This window comes from Triticum dicoccoides, chromosome 2A (genome assembly GCF_002162155.2).
Source record: "Triticum dicoccoides isolate Atlit2015 ecotype Zavitan chromosome 2A, WEW_v2.0, whole genome shotgun sequence".
Taxonomy (NCBI): Eukaryota; Viridiplantae; Streptophyta; class Magnoliopsida; order Poales; family Poaceae; genus Triticum; species Triticum dicoccoides.
The window spans coordinates 113,027,693-113,039,612 of record NC_041382.1 but is presented as its reverse complement, the minus strand read 5'-3'; positions in this window follow the sequence as shown (position 1 = coordinate 113,039,612).

The window sequence follows — 11,920 nt, the reverse complement described above, 5'->3', positions numbered from 1 at the left end:
TGTTCTTCTTGAAGTCCCCCTTCTTCTTTTTGCCCTTTTCTTGAAACTAGTGGTCTTGTTAACCATCAACACTTGATGCTTTTCTTGATTTCTACCTTCGTTGATTTCAACATCACGAACAGCTTGGGAATTGTTTCCGTTATCCCTTGCATATTTTAGTTCATCACGAAGTTCTACTAACTTGGTCATGGTGACTAGATAATTCTGTCAATCACTATCTTATCTGGAAGATTAACTCCCACTTGATTCAAGCAATTGTAGTACCCAGACAATCTGAGCACATGCTCACTAGCTGAGCAATTCTCCTCCATCTTGTAGGCAAAGTACCGTCAAAGGTCTCATACCTCTCGACACGGGCATGAGTATGAAATTCCAATTTCAACTCTTGGAACATCTTATATGCTTCGTGGCGTTCAAAACATTTTTGAAGTCCCGGTTCTAAGTCGTAAAGCATGGTGCACTAAACTATCAAGTAGTCATCATACCGAGCTTTTGTCAAAACGTTCATAACGTCAGCATTTGCTCCTGCAATAGGTCTGTCACCTAGCGGTGCATCAAGGACATAATATTTCTGTGCAGCAATGAGGATAATCCTCAGATCATGGATCCAGTCCGCATCATTGCTATTAGCATCTTTCAACTTATTTTTCTCTAGGAACATATCAAAAATAAAACAAGGGAGCTAAACGCGAGCTATTGATCTACAACATTATTTGTAAAATACTATCAGGACTAAGTTCATGATAAACTAAAGTTCAATTAATCATATTACTTAAGAACTCCCACTTAGATAGACATCCCTCTAATCATCTAAGTGATCACGTGATCCAAATCAACTAAACCATGTCCGATCATCACGTGAGATGGAGTAGTTTTCAATGGTGAACATCACTGTGTTGATCATATCTACTATATGATTCACGCTTGACCTTTTGGTCTCCAGTGTTCCGAGGCCATATCTGCATATGCTAGGCTCGTCTAGTTTAACACGAGTATTCTGCGTGTGCAAAACTGGCTTGCACCCGTTGTAGATGGACGTAGAGCTTATCACACCCGATCATCACGTGGTGTCTCGACACGACGGACTTTGGCAACAGTGCATACTCAGGGAGAACACTTTTACCTTGAAATTTAGTGAGAGATCATATTATAATGCTACCATCAAACGAAGCAGAATAAGATGCATAAAGGATAAACATCACATGCAATCAATATAAGTGATATAATATGGCCATCATCATCTTGTGCTTGTGATCTCCATCTCCAAAGCACCGTCATGATCACCATCGTCACCGGTGCGAAACCTTGATCTCCATCGTAGCATCGTTGTTGTCTCGCCAACTATTGCTTCTACGACTATCGCTACCGCTTACTGATAAAGTAAAGCAATTACAGGGCGATTACATTGCATACAATAAAGCGACAACCATATGGCTCCTGCCAGTTGCCAATAACTCTGTTACAAAACATGATCATCTCATACAATAAATATAGCATCATGTCTTGACCATATCACATCACAACATGCCCTGCAAAAACAAGTTAGACGTCCTCTACTTTGTTGTTGCAAGTTTTACATGGCTGCTACGGGCTGAGCAAGAACTGTTCTTACCTACACATCAAAACCACAATGATAGTTCGTCAAGTTAGTGCTGTTTTAACCTTCTCAAGGACCGGGTGTAGCCACACTTGGTTCAATTAAAGTTGGAGAAACTGACACCCGCCAGCCACCTGTGTGCAAAGCACGTCGGTAGAACCAGTCTTGCGTAAGCGTACGCGTAATGTCGGTCTGGGCCGCTTCATCCAACAATACGCTGAACCAAAGTATGACATGCTGGTAAGCAGTATGACTTGTATCGCCCACAACTCACTTGTGTTCTACTCGTGCATATAACATCTATGCATAAAACCTGGCTCGGATGCCACTGTTGGGGAACGTAGTAATTTCAAAAAAATTCATACGCACACGCAGGATCATGGTCATGCATAGCAACGAGAGGGGAGAGTGTTGTCTACGTACCCTCGTAGACCATAAGCGGAAGCGTTTATCAACGCGGTTGATGTAGTCGTACACCTTCACGATCCGTCCCAATCAAGTACCGAACATATGGCACCTCCGCGTTCAGCACACGTTCAGCTCAATGACGTCCTCGCCTTCTCGATCCAGCAAGAGGGGCGAAATAGTAGATGAGTTCCGGCAGCACGACAGCGTGGTGACGGTGTTGGTGAAGAACAATCTCCGCAGGGCTTTGCCTAAGCACTACGAAAACTATGACGGAGGATAAACTAGAGGGGACGTGGTAGCCGGCACACGGCTTGGTGTTTCTTGATGTGTCTTGGGTGCTAGCCCTACCCCTCTATTTATATGTTGAGCCCTGAGGTCGAAACTTGGAGTAAAAGCCTCCACAAAGTCGGTTTCATCCGAAAGGCAAGAGTCCTTCTCGGACTCTAGGGCCAGACGCCAGGGTTCCCGGCGTCTGGACCCAGACGCTAGGGTCCCTGGACTCCGCAAAAATTCCTTTTGCGCTTCCCAAAAACCTTTCGAGCTTTCCCCTTTGGCCCAAATAAAGTGTTCTCGTACCCAAACATTTCGGGAAACATCCAGAACCCCTTCCGGTGAATTCCGGAACCCTTCCGTAATAAAGTCTCTTTACTCGTTCCGTAATGCATCATCTCGCAACTAACTCATTAGTTACAATGCTTGGAAGGCTTATAGTGATGTGCATTACCTAGTGGGCCCATAGATACCTCTCCGACAATCGGAGTGACAAATCCTAATCTCGAAATACGCCAACTCAACAAGTACCTTCGGAGACACCTGTAGAGAACCTTTATAATCACCCAGTTACGTTGTGACGTTTGGTAGCACACAAAGTGTTCCTCCGGTAAATGGGAGTTGCATAATCTCATAGTCATAGGAACATGTATTAGTCATGAAGAAAGCAATAGCAACATACTAAACGATCAAATGCTAAGCTAACGGAATGGGTCAACTCAATCACATCATTCTCCTAATTATTTGATCCCATTAATCAAATGACAACTCATGTCCTATGGTTAGGAAACATAACCACCTTTGATAAACGAGGTAGTCAAGTAGAGGCATACTAGTGACACTCTGTTTGTCTATGTATTCATACATGTATTATGTTTTCGGTTAATGCAATTCTAGCATGAATAATAAACATTTATCATGAAATAAGGAAATAAAAAATAACTTTATTATTGCCTCTAGGGCATATTTCCTTCACCGCCACCAAAGCCCAATTAAACCCATCGGCCTTTGATCTGAACCGAAACTTAACCGCAAACTCTCCCATGACCACACTCTGAACTTGCAATGAGTCACACTTAACCCCGAGTAGGACCCCTCCGGACCTTCCTCTTGGAGGTAGGCAGTGCTAGTCGAAGTCTATACCCCCCGATAACGTGCTAAGAAATTGGGGGGGGGGGGTGAAATTATCCCTTCCAGTCTCGGACAGGGCAATAAAATCCAACTGACAATAGATGTTTCCGCTAGAAACCTTCTTTTAGCCAAGTCTTTAAGACCTCTGCTATTCCAAAAAATTCCTGTCATATTTCATCATGAAATTTTTTAGAGGTACGGATCCTAGCACTTCTACGCACAGCCGAAACTGGATAAACCTTCTGTTTCCATTTCCACTTAGGCTTATTCTGATCCTCCCATCGGTCCTCAGAACCGGGCTCTGGGGAAGTAACCTTCGGAATATCAACATGGCTCGAGGCCTTAGGGGACCCGACTCCCTCTACTTCCTCTGTCTCAGGAAGTGAAGGGGCAAGATCCACACAAAAACTATCAAGAGCCCTGACACCCAACGCATCTATCTCAGCATCATTCATGGGTTTAACAGCTACTATCTTGCGAATCATTTCCAAAGCGCGCTCCGCTTCGAGATCAAGAATATCATTAACTGATTTAGTGATTTCACTACCATTATTACCTAGTGAAACCCCTAATTTATTTGCATTGTGAATTTGATGTATTGACTAACATACCGGTAATGACCTTAATGTCACGAAGCTTGGCCGCCCGCATAGCGCACCTTAGTTGCATGTCATCCACATCCGGCTACTCCTGGAGACGACTGCTCATCTGCCGCCCCTCAGAAACAGGATTCGGGATCCCTCCATAAGCAATGACCTCCTCCCGCATAGCCATGTATGGGGTAGGGACTCTTGCCCGACCCCCAACAGAGCTCAACTGAACTGGAACAATCGAAGAGTCACCAAGAGACCTCGAAGCCTCCCTCTGCATCAGCCGAGGCCCGGATCCCGGGGACGCCATGGGAGCCTCACTAGCCATGGGCGCAACCGTAGCACCTAAAACAGGTGATGCCGCTGGATGTCGCATCAAAGTGATGAAGGGCGAGCAGGGCCCCTGACTGCCAGCCCCAGGAGACCCTCCCACCAGGGCTGCCGTCGCCGGTGACGGTGCCACCGGAGGCGTCAGCGGGCGTATCGCCTAAGGGGTAGAAAGGGGTGCGCAGGCCTCCTGCCCGCATGCCCCTCCGAGGTCCTCCGGTCCCCCTCGGGAACCCATGGCCGCCGATCCTTCCTTGGGCCCCTTCAGCGGAGATGAAGAAGTCGAGGAAGAGGGCTGGGCCATTTGCCCGCCTCCTCCCGCCACGACATCCAAAGCAGCCGCCACCTCCAGCCTACGCAACGGTGAAGAGGGGGCAATGGCGGCCTCATGTCCATCGACTCCAGCATGTCCATCCAGCACAATCAAAGACTCACACCCCACAACCACCGGCGGAAGATGTTCCGTCGGGTCATCCAAATCAACTCGATCACTCCAAAGACGAGGAGGTACGGAAAACGCCCCCAAGGATCCAAGCTGCAGCATGTTGGTCAGAGCAGAAACCGGAGACTTCTCATTAACCGGCTCTCCTGCTTTAGACGAAGTGGAAGGCCCTCTAGCCTTGTGACCATTGTTCTGTGCATTATCCTCCTAGTTTCGGGAGTCACCTCCACCCTCAGAAGTATACATATGTTGTACCTCCTCAAAGTCCTAAAACAAGTTTGGATCCTCATACTCAACATCCAACAAGTACACCATGCCCTCATGAGTCCATCTTACCACATCCGGCAAGAACTCAATCTTAGCACACTAACAAGCAAACGTGCCACCCCATGAGCGCGTGTGAAGGGCATATCCACCTGTTCCATCTTGCCAAGTAGGGATCCTAGGCTCCATGTGACCAAGAAATTATCGAATGGTTCAGATGGCGCCCCTGAGAAACGGACCCAAATCTGAGTCAACGGCGTACCCTGAGGCTCCTTTGTTTTCCACTCATCAAATTGCAACACAAAACTTGTTCCAGTGACTCTACACATGCCAAATTTGAGGATTATCAACTGATCCTCTTCGAAGGAAACTCTACTTTGTAAGTCCGATCTGTTAACTGCAACAAAGACCACTGAAAATTACCCGGTGCCAACTCCCGTAACTGCTGAATAATTTGAGCTTCAGTCAGAGGGCCATGAACCACCTTTACCACACCTAGGAAGGAAGTTTCAATCACGGGGTGTCACAGGTGCCACATTTGGTGACTCGAAGAACATCAGCTCTGAGCAACAGACCCCATAGATGTTAACCGAGGGCTTGGGCCCTAAAAGAAGCGGACACTCAGCCGCCGTATGCTTCGGTTTCCGGCATAAATCACATAACTCAGCAGAGCATTCAGCCATAATGTGTCCCGGTTCACCGCAATGAAAACATGTCAACTTTTTTCTTCATAATCGCCCACTTGGACGGTTTGTCACTGATGACCCACAAGTATAGGGGGTCTATCGTAGTCCTTTCGATAAGTAAGAGTGTCGAACCCAACGAGGAGCAGAAGGAAATGATAAGCGGTTTTCTGCAAGGTATTCTCTGCAAGTACTGAAATAAGTAGTAACAGATAGTTTTGTGATAAGATAGATTGTAACGAGCAACAAGTAACAAAAGTAAATAAAGTGCAGCAAGATGGCCCAATCCTTTTGTAACAAAGGACAAGCCGGAACAAACTCTTATAATAGGAAAAGCGCTCCCGAGGACACATGGGAATACCGTCAAGCTAGTTTTCATCACGTTCATATGATTCGCGTTCGATACTTTGATAATTTGATATGTGGGTGGACCGGTGCTTGGGTGCTGTTCTTACTTGAACAAGCATCCCACTTATGATTAACCTCTATTGCAAGCATCCGCAACTACATCAAAAGTATTAAGGTAAACCTAACCATAGCATGAAACATATGGATCCAAATCAGCCCCTTACGAAGCAACGCATAAACTTGGGTTTAAGCTTCTGTCACTCTAGCAACCCATTGTCTACCTATTACTTCCCAATGCCTTCCTCTAGGCCCAAATAATGGTGAAGTGTCATGTAGTCGACGTTCACATAACACCACTAGAGGCTAGACAACATACATCTCATCAAAATATCAAACGAATACCAAATTCACATGGCTACTCATGGCAAGACTTCTCCCTTGTCCTCAGGAACGAACGTAACTACTCACAAAGCATATTCATGTTCATAATCAGAGGGGTATTAATATGCATATAGGATCTGAACATATGATCTTCCACCAAATAAACCAACTAGCATCAACTACAAGGAGTAATTAACACTACTAGCAACCCACAGGTACCAATCCCGGACTTGGAGACAAGAATTGGATACAAGAGATGAACTAGGGTTTTGAGAGGAGATGGTGCTGGTGAAGATGTTGATGGAGATTTCACTCTCCCGAGGAGAGGAGCGTTGGTGATGACGATGGCGATGATTTCCCCCTCTCGGAGGGAAGTTTCCCCAGCAGAACAGCTCCGCCAGAGCCCTAGATTGGTTCTGCCTCGTGGCGGCGGAGTCTCGTCCGGGAAGATGGATTATTGATGTCTACTACACAACCTTCTTCTTGTAGATGTTGTTGGGCCTCCAAGTGCAGAGGTTTGTAGGACAGTAGCCAATTTCCCTCAAGTGGATGACCTAAGGTTTATCAATCCATAGGAGGCGTTGGATGAAGATGGTCTCTCTCAAGCAACCCTGCAACCAAATAACAAAGAGTCTCTTGTGTCCCCAACACACCCAATACAATGGCAAATTGTATAGGTGCACTAGTTCAGCGAAGAGATGGTGATACAAGTGGTATATGGATAGTAGATATGGGTATTTGTAATCTGAAAATATAAAAACAGCAAGATAACTAATGATAAAAGTGAGCGTAAACGGTATTGCAATGTGTTGAAACAAGGCCTAGGGTTCATACTTTCGCTAGTGCAAGTTCCCTCAACAATAATAACATAATTGGATCACATAACTATCCCTCAACATGCAACAAAGAGTCACTCCAAAGTCACTAATAGCGGAGAACAAACGAAGAGATTATGGTAGGGTACGAAACCACCTCAAAGTTATTCCTTCCAGTCAATCCGTTGGGCTATTCCTATAAGTGTCACAAACAGCCCTAGAGTTCGTACTAGAATAACACCTTAAGACACAAATCAACCAAAACCCTAATGTCACCTAGATACTCCAATGTCACCTCAAGTATCAGTGGGAATGATTATACGATATGCATCACACAATCTCAGATTCATCTATTCAACCAATACATAGAACCTCAAAGAGTGCCCCAAAGTTTCTACCGGAGAATCACGACGAAAACATGTGCCAACCCCTATGCATAGGTTCATGGGTGGAACCCGCAAGTTGATCACAAAAACATACATCAAGTGAATCACATGATATCCCATTGTCACCACAGATACGCACGGCAAGACATACATCAAGTGTTCTCAAATCTTTAAAGACTCAATCCGATAAGATAAATTCAAAGGGAAAACTCAATCCATTACAAGAGAGTAGAGGGGGAAGAAACATCATAATATCCAACTATAATAGCAAAGCTCGCCATACACCAAGATCGTATCACCTCAAGAACACGAGAGAGAGAGAGAGAGAGAGATCAAACACATAGCTACTGATACATACCCTCAGCCCCGAGGGAGAACTACTCCCTCCTCGTCATGGAAAGCACCGGGATGATGAAGATGGCCACCGGAGAGGGATTGCCCCCTCCGGCAGGGTGCTGGAACGGGTCTAGATTGGTTTTCGGTGGCTACGGAGGCTTCTGGTGGCGGAACTCCCGATCTATTGTGCTCCCCTGTCGTTTAGGGTATATGGAGATATATAGGTGGAAGAAGTACGTCAGGGGAGCCACGAGGGGCCCATGAGGGTGGAGGGCGCGCCCAGGGGGGTGGGCGCGCCCCCTGCCTATTGTCTTCCTCATTGCTTCCCTTGCATGGACTCCAAGTCTCCCGGATTGTTTTCCTTCCAAAAATAAGTTCCGTGAAGTTTCAGGTCAATTGGACTCCGTTTGATTTTCCTTTTCTGCGATACCCTAAAACAAGGAAAAAACAGAAACTGGCACTGGGCTCTAGGTTAATAGGTTAGTCCCAAAAATCATATAAAATAGCATATAAATGCATATAAAACATCCAAGGTTGATAATATAATAGCATGGAACAATCAAAAATTATAGATATGTTGGAGACGTATCAACATCCCTGATACGTCTCCAACGTATCTATAATTTTTGATTGCTCCATGCTATATTATCTACTGTTTTGGACTATATTGGGCTTTATTTTCCACTTTTATATTATTTTTGGGACTAACCTATTAACCGGAGGCCCAGCCCAGAATTGCTGTTTTTTCCTATTTCAGTGTTTCAGAAAAACAGAATATCAAACGGAGTCCAAACGGAATAAAATCTTCGGGAACGTGATTTTCTCACCGAACGTGATCTAGGAGACTTGGACCCTACTCCAAGGAGTCAAAGAGGAGGTCACGAGGGTGGGGGGCGCCCCCCTAGGGCGCGCCCCCTGCCTCGTGGGCCCCTCGGTGCTCCACCGACGTACTCCTTCCTCCTATATATACTTGCGTACCCCCAAACGATCAGAACAGGAGCCAAAAACCTAATTCCACCACCGCAACTTTCTATATCCACGAGATCCCATCTTGGGGCCTGTTCCGGAGCTCCGCCGGAAGAGGTCCATCATCACGGAGGGCTTCTACATCATCCTAGCCCCTCCGATGAAGTGTGAGTAGTTTACCTCAGACCTTCGGGTCCATAGTTAGTAGCTAGATGGCTTCTTCTCTCTTTTTGGATCTCAATACAAAGTTCTCCCCCTCTCTTGTGGAGATCTATTCGATGTAATCTTATTTTTGCGGTGTGTTTGTTGAGACCGATGAATTGCGGGTTTATGATCAAGTCTATCTATGAATAATATTTGAATCTTCTCTGAATTCTTTTATGTATGATTGGTTATCTTTGCAAGTCTCTTCGAATTATCCGTTTGGTTTGGCCAACTAGATTGGTATTTCTTGCCATGGGAGAAGTGCTTAGCTTTGGGTTCGATCTTGCGGTGTCCTTTCCCAGTGACAGAAGGGGCAGCAAGGCACGTATTGCATCGATGCCATCGAGGATAACAAGATGGGGTTTATTTCATATTGCATGAATTTATCTCTCTACATCATGTCATCTTGCTTAAGGCGTAACTCTGTTTTTAACTTAATACTCTAGATGCATGCTGGATAGCGGTCGATGAGTGGAGTAATAGTAGTAGATGCAGAATCGTTTCGGTCTACTTGTCACGGACGTGATGCCTATATACATGATCATGCCTAGATATTCTCATAACTATGCTCAATTATGTCAATTGCTCAACAGTAATTTGTTCACCCACCGTAGAATACTTATGCTCTTGAGAGAAGCCACTAGTGAAACCTATGGCCCTCAGGTCTATTCTCATCATATCAATCTCCATCACTTTAATTTTGCTTTGCTTTTTTACTTTGACTTTACTTTTTACTTTGCATCTTTATACCAAAAATACCAAAAATATTATATCTATCAGATCTCACTCTCGTAAGTGACCATGAAGGGATTGACAACCCCTAATCGCGTTGGTTGCGAGTAGCTATCGTTTTGTGCAGGTACGAGGGACTTGAGCGTGGCCTCCTACTGGATTGATACCTTGGTTCTCAAAAACTGAGGGAAATACTTACGCTACTCTGCTGCATCATCCCTTCCTCTTCGGGGAAAACCAACACAAGCTCAAGACGTAGCAAGAAGGATTTCTGGCGCCATTGCCGGGGAGTCTACGCAAAAAAAGTCAACATACCAAGTACCCATCACAATCCCTATCTCTCGCATTACATTATTTGCCATTTGCCTCTCGTTTTCCTCTCCCCCACTTCACCCTTGCCGTTTTATTCGCCCTCTCTCTCTCTATCCTCCCTCTCTATTTGCCTCTTTTTGCCCGCTTGCTTTTTGTTTGCTTGTGTGCTAGTTTGCTTGTTTGTCGCGATGGCTCAAGATACTACCATATTGTGTGACTTCACCAATACCAATAATAATGATTTCCTTAGCACTCCGATTACTCCTCTTACCGATGTTGAATCTTGTGAAATTAATACTACTTTGTTGAATCTTGTTATGAAAGATCAATTCGCCGGCCTTCCTAGTGAAGATGCCGCTACTCATCTGAATAGCTTCATTGATTTATGTGATATTCAAAAGAAAAAAGATGTCAATAATGATGTCGTTAAATTGAAGTTATTTCCTTTTTCGCTTAGAGATCGTGCTAAAGCTTGGTTTTCGTCTTTGCCTAAAAATAGTATTGATTCATGGAACAAGTGCAAAGATGCTTTTATCTCTAAGTATTTTCCTCCTGCTAAGATCATCTCTCTCAGAAACGATATTACGAACTTTAAACAACTTGATCATGAACATGTTGCACAAGCTTGGGAGAGAATGAAATTAATGATACGTAATTGCTCTACTCATGGTTTGAATTTGTGTATGATTATACAAATATTTTATGCCGGATTGAATTTTTCTTCTAGAAATCTTTTAGATTCGGCCGCGGGAGGCACTTTTATGGAAATCACTTTAGGAGATGCTACTAAACTCCTAGATAATATTATGGTTAATTATTCTCAATGGCATACTGAAAGATCTTCTAATAAAAAAGTGCATGCGATAGAAGAAATCAATGTGTTGAGTGGAAAGATGGATGAACTTATGAAATTATTTGCTACTAAGAGTGTTTCTTCTGATCCTAATGATATGCCTTTGTCTACTTTGATTGAGAATAACAATGAATCTATGATTGTGAATTTTGTTGGTAGGAATAATTTTGGTAACAACGCTTATAGAGGTAATTTTAATCCTAGGCCATATCCTAGTAATCCTTCTAATAATTATGGGAATTCCTACAACAACTCTTATGGAAATTATAATAAGATGCCCTCTGAATTTGAGAATAGTGTTAAACAGTATACGAATTCACAAAAGAATTTTAATGCTTTGCTTGAAGAGAAATTGCATAAAGTTGATGATTTGGCTAGAAACGTTGATAGAATTTCTCTTGAGATTGATTCTTTAAAGCTTAGATCTATTCCTCCTAAGCATGATATCAATGAGTCTCTCAAAGCCATGAGAATTTCCATTGATGAGTGCAAGGAAAGAACCGCTAGGATGCGTGCTTCCAAAGATGCCTTTATTAAAGCGTGTTCCTCCAATTCCTATGAAAATCAAGATGAAGATCTAAAAGTTATTGATGTGTCCCCTATTAAATCTTTGTTTTGCAATATGAATCTTTATGAAAATGAATATGATCTTCCTTTACCTAGAAGGCGTTCTAAAAATTCGAAGTATTTAGATCTTTATGAGAAATTGATGAAAGTAGGATTGAAAGAAATAAAAATCTAGATGTTGCTAAACCCACTATATTGGATTTCAAGGAATTTAATTATGAAAGTTGCTCTTTAATCGATTGTATTTCCTTGTTGCAATCCGTGCTAAATTCTCCACATGCTTATAGTCAAAAGAAAGCCTTCACCGA